Genomic DNA, 9,034 nt, shown 5'->3' with positions numbered 1-9,034 from the left:
TTTGACTCATACTGAAGCTATAGGACAGAGTAGATCTGTCCCTTTGGGATTCTGACACTGTAAATCTTGACAGGATCAGTGAGGCTGATTTTTCTCCTGTGGAGTGTGGTTTATAACTGCACACTTTTTGGTGGGCACTATGTGGCGCATAACCTGCTACACCATCAGAGTTCCTTTTCTGTTTACAGTTTTCCTGCAATACACTGTTTTTATCAGATACCTTCATTGTAATCTTTTCTCGCTGTTTCATAATCTACATTTCATCTGTCTGTGGAAGAAATTGACTCTTCAATATAAAGTTTTTTTTTAAAGTTCTCAGAGACTATGAAAAGAAATTACCCAATTGTAAAATTTGTGGGGGATTTTGATTAAAAAAACAATGTTTGGTAATGAAATGTTGGAAATAGCCTGCCAGGTATCATTAAGAGCCCTCATAAAAGACAGTTTACAGAATCATTATTATACTTCCTATAAGTAGACTTATGTCATTTACCTGAGATCACAATGCTAGATAGTTTGTATGGCCAGAAGGAAAGCCCTATCTTTCTGTGTCTAGTGTGGCTGCTATAAAGAATTTCAAGCTTTTTAAGAAAAGTAATTGAAGCATTTAGCTTAAAACAACGAACTGTGAAAGCCAAGTAATTTATGATGTAATATAAAATAAACAAAATGGTCAGGCATGAAGCCGGGAAAGTTAGAGCAGGTTCATTGAAAGGCTTGATGATCAGATAAAGACCTATCAACTTAAAAACACTGCTGAATGTTTTCTGGATGCCTTGTGGTCATCCATATCTCTGGGGACATGTGATTCCTCTTTATTTAGAATTTTTATCTAAGAGAGAACACGTGAAATAAAACCATTGGGAAATATTCTACATTGAACAAATAAAGTATTAAGTTTGATAGTTTTAGGAATTGTCTGTGTACATGTGTATGCAAGAGAGACTAAGTCAATAATCTTGTTAAACAAATGAAATACAATTTTTAAAAAATTTAGTCTGACTTTTATTACCCCAGATAAGTGTCATTTGAGGTGTTTTTAAAGGAAAAAAATAACAGGAACATTTACAAGATTAATTTCTCCATAAAGCTAACAGACAGGTTTCTCTCTAACCAAGACACCTACTTACCTAGTCAGCCTACGTTTTAGTTACAGACAATATTTACCACATAAAACTTTCTATTATTATCTTAACAATATATTTAAACATATATTCCAGTAGCTTGATTGTAAATAATTCAGACATTCCACAAATAATTTTTGAGTAGTCAAATATACCATGCAATATTGTATGCTTTTGGATAAAGTAGTAAGAGAAAATCTTCTCCAACCGAGATTAATGAAACTATGTCATATACAAAAGACCTGAGGAAGAGAGGGGGCAACACACTAAGGAAACTGACAGAAGATTACGGGTCCTGGAGCAGAGAATGTGAAGGGCAAGCATGTTAGGACAAGGCAGAAAAGATAAGCAGAAAATGTATGGTTCAGAGTGTTAACAACAATTAGTATGAGATAAACTAAACCTATGGAATAAAGGTTTGCCTTTCTCAGAGTAAATGTACTGTCAGTAAGATGTATAATGAAGGGATTTGTTTTCAAGAAAGCTCAGAAACATTGCAAAACACAAAGGAAAGGAAGAATAATTCTCTACCATAAAGTCATGTATCACTCTGTTAAAAACAAACCCAATAAAACACGGCCATAAAGTCAGTTTAGGCTCATGGAAACCCTATTTAGGTTTCTGGTGCTGTCATTTTTACAGGAGCAGCCAGGCCCGTCTATCTCCAGTGAAGTGACTGATGGATTTGACCCACTGACCTGGTTGTGGTTAGAAGTTCAGTGTTTAACAGTATCATCCAGTCTCCTTTCCTCACTGCCACTGAGTCCATGCTGACTCATAGCGACCCTTACAGGGCAGGGTAGAGCTGCCTCTGTAAATTTCCAAGACTGTAACTCCTATTTATTTTCTTAACAGTTTCATTACTTCATCCACATCATACAATTCAATAATTCAATCATATGAAGAAGAGACATTGGGTGGTGTAAGATATGACAAAATAATAATAATTTATAAATTATTAAGGGTTGATGGGGGAAGGGCAGTGGGGAGAGAGAGGAAAAATGAGGAGTTGATGCCAGAGGCTCAAGTAGAAAGCAAATGTTTTGAGAATGATGATGGCACCATATGTACAAATATGCTTGACACAATGGATGGATGCATGGACTCTGATAAGAGTTGTACGAGCCCCCAATAAAATGATTTTTCAAGAGTTGTACAATTATTACCACATTAAATTTTGAACATATTCTTCTTCCTTGTATTGTTTTTTTATAACTGTGGCAAAAATACACACAATAAAACATTCTTCAGTTACACAACTTCTACATGTATAATTCAGTAGAAAGCCCCTTTCTCTCAGAGCAGCTGCTGGTTTCAAACTGCTGACCTGTCCAACTTGTAACCACTATGCCACCAGGACTCTCCCCATAACGAGTTGAAACACAACATGAGAATTCTTTACAGGATAGTGGCAATTTTTAAATCATGTATCCATCCTCAATAAATAGCACAGTGCATTAAAGGTACTCACTCAAGTTAAATTCATCAGTTAATGGAGGTTAATTGTTATTGCAAAATTAGAAAAGATTTCCTAGAAGTTGTGTGTGAGCCATTCCTTGATCTAACCATCTCTGAATATACACATCTCTGAGCATCACTGGTTATATTTCTCTAAAGAACACAGGGTAAGAAATTAGTATTATTTAAGACAGACTTAATAAGTTAAATATGCATATTTTAACTAATGGGTAATAGTTCTTACCTGGAACAAGTTTTGGCACCCCATCTTGGGACAATTGTTAATATATAAAGATTTCTTTTTGTTTTGTTTCACAATTGAGAGGCAGTGCTTTTAGCACCAGATACAGACTAGCTATACTTCTAAACATTTAACAATATACAGGACAGACCTACCACAAATAATTATCCAGTCCAAATGTCATTGATATCAGCTCCCTCTATCCCCTTCCTCTCCCACCCTCCAAACCAGGAACTTTTTTGCCACATCATACACCATCCAGTATATCCATTCACATGCAATTCTGTTGTGCACGTCCCTCGAGTGGGATTATATAGTCATTAATGCGATCAGCTCTCCCTTTCCCACTTCACTTCCTGTTCACTCAAAGAACATTACTCCCATTACTGTTTCTGAATGGTTATCTGGCTTGGCTTACATGAATTGAATGATCGTAATTCCACGTATGAACTTAAGCAAGTCTAACATGGTTAATGAAATAAAACAAATAAAAATCCTAGCAGGTGAGGAAATATTAAAGAACTAAAGATTAGTTATGTGTTTCATCAGTGCTATACCACATCCTGGATGTATTATTCCTTCCATGTGGCCCTCTGAGAAGGACTGTCTAATTATCTTGCAGGCAGCTTTTGGATCTCCACTACATCCCTACCTCTTCACATTGATTTGTCTGCTTGTTTTTGAACTTCTGATAACTTTCCTGTGGGCACCTTATAATCACACAGGCTGTGGTACTTCTTCCATATGGACTTTGTTTCTTCCCTGCTATATAGCCACTTTTTCAACTTCAAGCTTTGAAGACCCCAGACACTATATATTTTAATTGCCAGGCACCGTCAGCTTTTTTCACCACATTTGCTTGTACACCTACTTTATCTTCAGTGATTATGTCAGGGAATTGGATATCATAAGATTTAAGTATATGCCCCAAGTCCCTCTGCTTCCTTATTGCACCTGCCTTTATACACATATTTAAACATATATACCTATACTTAAATATTTATACATTTACCTATATTTTTCTTTCTTCTTATTTCCTCTTTTTCTTTCTTTTTATTTCCTCCTGCCACGCTATCATGTCTACCCATTGTCCACTTCTCAGTAATTCCTTCCAATACAATTCTCTTTATCAAACATGACTAGAAGATCTACAGCCTCCTCGCCATCAATTTTAGAATCCTTCCTATTCCCCTGAATCCTTCAATATTGACTCACCTTTCTCCTCCTCATGCCTCGTCCCCTCTTATGGTCCCCAGTAACCGTCAGTCCAGTCACTGTCTGTGGTGGATTTCCTATCCTGCCTATCTTATATAGATAAACACACACACACACACACACACACAACCCAAAAAGAGAAAAAAAAAACCCATACAAGTAGTCACAAGTCTATCAGGGACCCTGACACAGAGTAAATGAATGCCTCTCTGCTAAATAGAGGGAAGCGCATGCTATCATCCATCAGCCCAGTCCCTTGTTTTCAGGGTTCCCTATAACAGTCCCACTTACCTAACAACACACACACCCGTTTGTCTTCAGCATTTGTGTCTAAAAGGAGAGCATTCTAAAAGTCCCCGTTGCTAATACTACCGTCGGGGATGGAGTGTTCTAGTGCCTCTCCAATCCCCCGCCATTATACCCCTATACTTTCAGTGTGCCCCCCTTGTGAGTAACCCCCATCCAGTTCAGATGGGGTTCCAAGTTCTGCCCCATGAATCAGAAATCAACAATCAGGATTCCTTGGGGGACTGTGTGGCTTCGTTCCCATCACTGGTCTGTTGCACTCCCCTCTTGGGTTGCCTCCATGTGGGTGGGTCAAGCCAGCTGCACTCCCGGAAAAGTATCTTCAGGGCTGTCCTCTGTAGCACTGTCATCTAGGAAGAGGATGCCACCTCTTGAGCTGAAACCAACCCTGTAGTCATCGCTGTGGACGAGCTGCTCTGAGCAGGAATACTAATCTCAAGTATTGACACACCCGAATGAGGTCTACTCTTGCTCTCCCTTTCCTTGGGTGGGTTAATTCCTCACTGCCATCATTTTATCTTCTCCCACCCCTCTGTGTACCTGAAAATCATGTGAGTGGGTAGATGGCTGGGAAAGATGTCTTTCAGCACAGGTACTATTTGATGACATATGAATCATTGGATTTGGTCTGGCTCATGCCAGAGATGCCAGAGTATCTGGTCCTCAGCCCGGCGATTGTGTGTTGTGTGCATTTTCCCTTATGCCTATTCCTCTGTTTCAACCAACCTCAGTGAACTCATATTGTACTTGAGTTTGGCTAACTTCACTCAGCAAAATATCCTCCAATTCTTCCCATGAGATAGGGTGTTTCATCATTTCTTCACTATTTTCTAGCTTTATGTAGTATTCATTGCGTGTATATACACCAGACTTTTTAAATCCATTTGTCTATTGATGGAAATTTAAGTTGTTTCCAATTGTTTTTGCAATTGTGAAATGCGCAGCATGGTCTGTTTCTTATTACTTCTGGGTATATGCCCAGTAGTAGAAATCCTTGGTGTAAGGCAAATCGATTTCCATCTGTTGTAAGGCAAATCACTTTCCACAGTGGCTGCACATATCTACAAGACCACCAGCAGTGAAGAAGAGTGCCTACCTCAACAACCCCCCTCTGCCATTTGTTGCATTCTGTTGTTGTTGTTTTGATTGGGCTATCCTGGTATATGTTAGGTGATATCTCTCAGTTGTTTTAATTTGCATTCTCTGCATGGCTAATGATCAGGAACATTTTCTCATATGTTTACTGGCCATTCGGGTTTCCTTCTTTGTGAATCTTCTGTCATTGGCCTACCTCCTCAGTGTGTAATTAGTTTTATTCTTATTGAAAGCTTTCAGGGTTCTATAAATTTTAGTAATAAGATCTTTGTCTGATATAACATTACTAAATATCTTCTCCCAGACTGTAGGCTCTCTCATCACTCTCTTGGTGAAATCTTTTAATGGACACAAGTGTTTTTTGTCTTCTTTTTTTCATGTGTTCCACTCATCTCTTTTATCTTACTCTGAGAGTTTTTTCATTGATGATCCTGATAGTTTTGCTTTGCCTCATGGTCTGTGATCCACCTTTAAATTGAACATGGATATGAAGTGAGGTAAAGGTATTGCTTCATTCTTCTGCGGGTTGGTACCAAATGTTTCCAGCACCATTTTTTTTTTTAAAAGGCATGTGATTCCCATTTGTTACTTTGGTGGCCCTGATCAAAGATAAATTATCTGTATTCTGTTGTTTTTATTTCTGGATTTTCTGTTCTTATCCATTGATCTGAGTATCTACATTGTGTTAGAAATGGTTGACTAGATAAACAATTTCATAGACAGCACATGTATATAAGAGCTTTATATACAGTGTCAATTGTACATTAATAAAGCATCCCAGTCTAGTCCAGATCAAGTGTATAGTCCATAATGAGCCCATATGTCCAATACCAATCATTAAAGTCCTCTTCAGACTCATGAAATACATGCAATGACACTGAAGATGGAAGATCACAGGCCAGCAGGTGAGAAGACTTGTGGATCCAGTGACCCCGTGAGCATCTCAGTGTTGGCAGTGGTCTCCCTATTGCTCCTGCTGCTCAGGGCACTAGTGTAGTTCCATGTGTTTTGTCAGGTGCAATGTGTACCAGGCAGTGCACAAAGAGTGAGGGTGTCTCCCACATCCAAGGAGGATACAGGAAGAGAAGGACTTGCCCACACAGAGGCCTCATTGGCTATGACCTAATTGACAGACTAGCCTCCGCCCCTTCACTCTAAATCCTCTCAAATTGACAAATGATTATCTAATTACCACAATCATTCTACTAGCATCATGCTGTTTTGACAATGGAGGCTCTATGTTTGAAAGTCAGATAATGCAAGCCCGCACACTTTATTCTTCTTCTTCAGGAGTTCTCTGCCAATTTGGGTTTCTTCCCTTTCCATATGAAGTTAGTAGTCAGTTTTTCTGCCTTTGAAAAATGATGCTGGTATTTATATCAGGAATGTATTGAACCTATATATGGATATTTTCCATTTGTGAAGGTACCTTTCAATATTTTGTAATGATGTTATTTAGTTTTCATCCAACAGACCTTTTTTGTTGTTATTAGATACAATCCTAGATATTTAAATTTATGCTTGGCTATTGTGAAGGGCACTACCATCCTGATCCCATCAGTTAATGTTTGTTGCTCTTGTATCCTGTCACTCTACCATATTCCTCTATCATTCCCAGTGCTCCTATTGTGGCAACTTTTAGGTTCTCAGTATATAAAATTATATCATGTGCAAATAATGATGATTTCACTTCTTTTCCCAGACATAAAATTTTGATATCTCTCTGTTGCCTTATATTATTAACTAGGACCACCAGGATGAGGTTGAATAAAAGTGAGGACAAGGGGCAGCCTTGTCTGGTTCCCTTTTTCAATGGGAATACTTTCATGTAATGCTGGCTGTTGGTTTTCACATATAGCTTTAGTTATATGGAAATAATTTCCTACCATACCTATCTTCTTGAGTTTCTTAATTAGGAATGGATGTTGAATGTTGCCAAATGCTCTTAATTAGGCATGCGTGTTGAATGTTGCCAAATGCTTTTTCTGCATCTATTGATATAATCATGTGGTTCTTGACCTTTTTGTTGTCAATGTGATGGATGATGACGGTTTTTGGGGCATTTAACCATTCCTCTATACCGGGTATGAATTCAACTTGGTCAGAATGAATTATTCTCTTTATATACTTTTGTATTCTATTGACCAAGATTTTTTAAAGGATTTTTGCATCAATGTTCATTAAATATATCGGCCTATAATTCTCTATTCTTGTGGGATCCTTGCCTGGTGTTTGCATTAGTGTTATATGAGCTCCATAGAATGTTTTGGGGAGTTTACTGTCCCTTTCTATTTTTCCAAAAGAGCTCGTGTAGAATTAGTGTCATCTCTTCCTGAAACACTTTGTAGAATTCTCCTGTGAAGCCATCTGGGCTGGGGTTTGTTGTTTCTTTTTAAGTTGGTAGTTCCTTGGTAAGCTTATTTATTTCTTCTTTTGCTTTGGATCTGTTCAATTCTTGATGTATATATGAGATAATTTTGGAGGGTTTGTTTTTCCAGGTATTTATCCATGTCTTCTAAGCAGCTGTATTGCTTGGAGTACAGACCTTCTCGTTACTGTGGAATTAGACTTTTCATTGCATTAGAGTCCACTGTAATTCCTCCTGTTCCATCCCCCAAACTGGATTCTGACGTCTGCTCCTTCCTATCTTTTTTTAGATTTGCCAACGGTTTGTCAATTCTGTTAATCCTTTCAAAGAACCAGCCTTTTACTCATTTTATTTTTTTCAATTGTTTGTTTCTTTTCCCACTCACTAATCTCAGCCCTGATATTTATAATTTCCTTTTGAATTGCTTTTAGAAGGGTACTCTGTTGACTGTTCCTATTGCTGAAGGTTTTATGACAGTGTATCAGCCATAGGATTCTCCTCTCTTTTCATATTTGCATCTATTACTATCAAACATCCTCTGAGAACTACCTTTGCTGTATCTCATAGGTTTTTTTAAGTTGTATTCTCATTCTCATTAGTTTCTATAAACTTCCTAATTTTGTCTCTAATTTGGGCCAATACCTACTCATTTTGAAGAAGAAAGTTATTCATCCTCCAAATATTTGCCCTACTTTTTTGATTTGTTTGTTGATGCATTAGTGTAGGTTGACTAGAGAAACAAATTCATAGACACTCACATGTGTGTAAGAGAGTACTTTAAATCAAAGATCAATCATACATTAAGAAAACACCTTAGTCCAGTTCACATCAATCCATGAATTCAATATTACCATATATGTAGATAGTAGTCCATAAAATTCCTCTTTAGAGTCATGCAGCCATGTAATGATGCTAAATGCAGGAAGATCACAGGCCAGTGGCTGGAAAGGCTTATGGATCCAGTGGTGGTGTCAGCATCTAAGTGCTGACATGGAATCTCCAGTTCCACGTGGCTGTTGACAGGAATGTCTCGCAGGGAGAGGGAGCAGAAAGAGAGTGTGCCTGGCTTCCAGTGAGCTATTTATATCCTTCACACCTCCAAAATGAGGTCATCAAGCGGCAACCTGATTGACAGACTAGACTCTCCACCCCTTCGCAAGTTGACAGGAGATTATGTAACTGCCACAGAACACCCCTTGTCAACTTGACACTTTAACACAACTCTTT

This window comes from Tenrec ecaudatus, chromosome 8 (assembly GCF_050624435.1).
Source record: "Tenrec ecaudatus isolate mTenEca1 chromosome 8, mTenEca1.hap1, whole genome shotgun sequence".
Classification (NCBI taxonomy): Eukaryota; Metazoa; Chordata; class Mammalia; order Afrosoricida; family Tenrecidae; genus Tenrec; species Tenrec ecaudatus.
The sequence above is the reverse complement of the archived record's forward strand: the minus strand, read 5'-3'. Positions refer to the sequence as shown.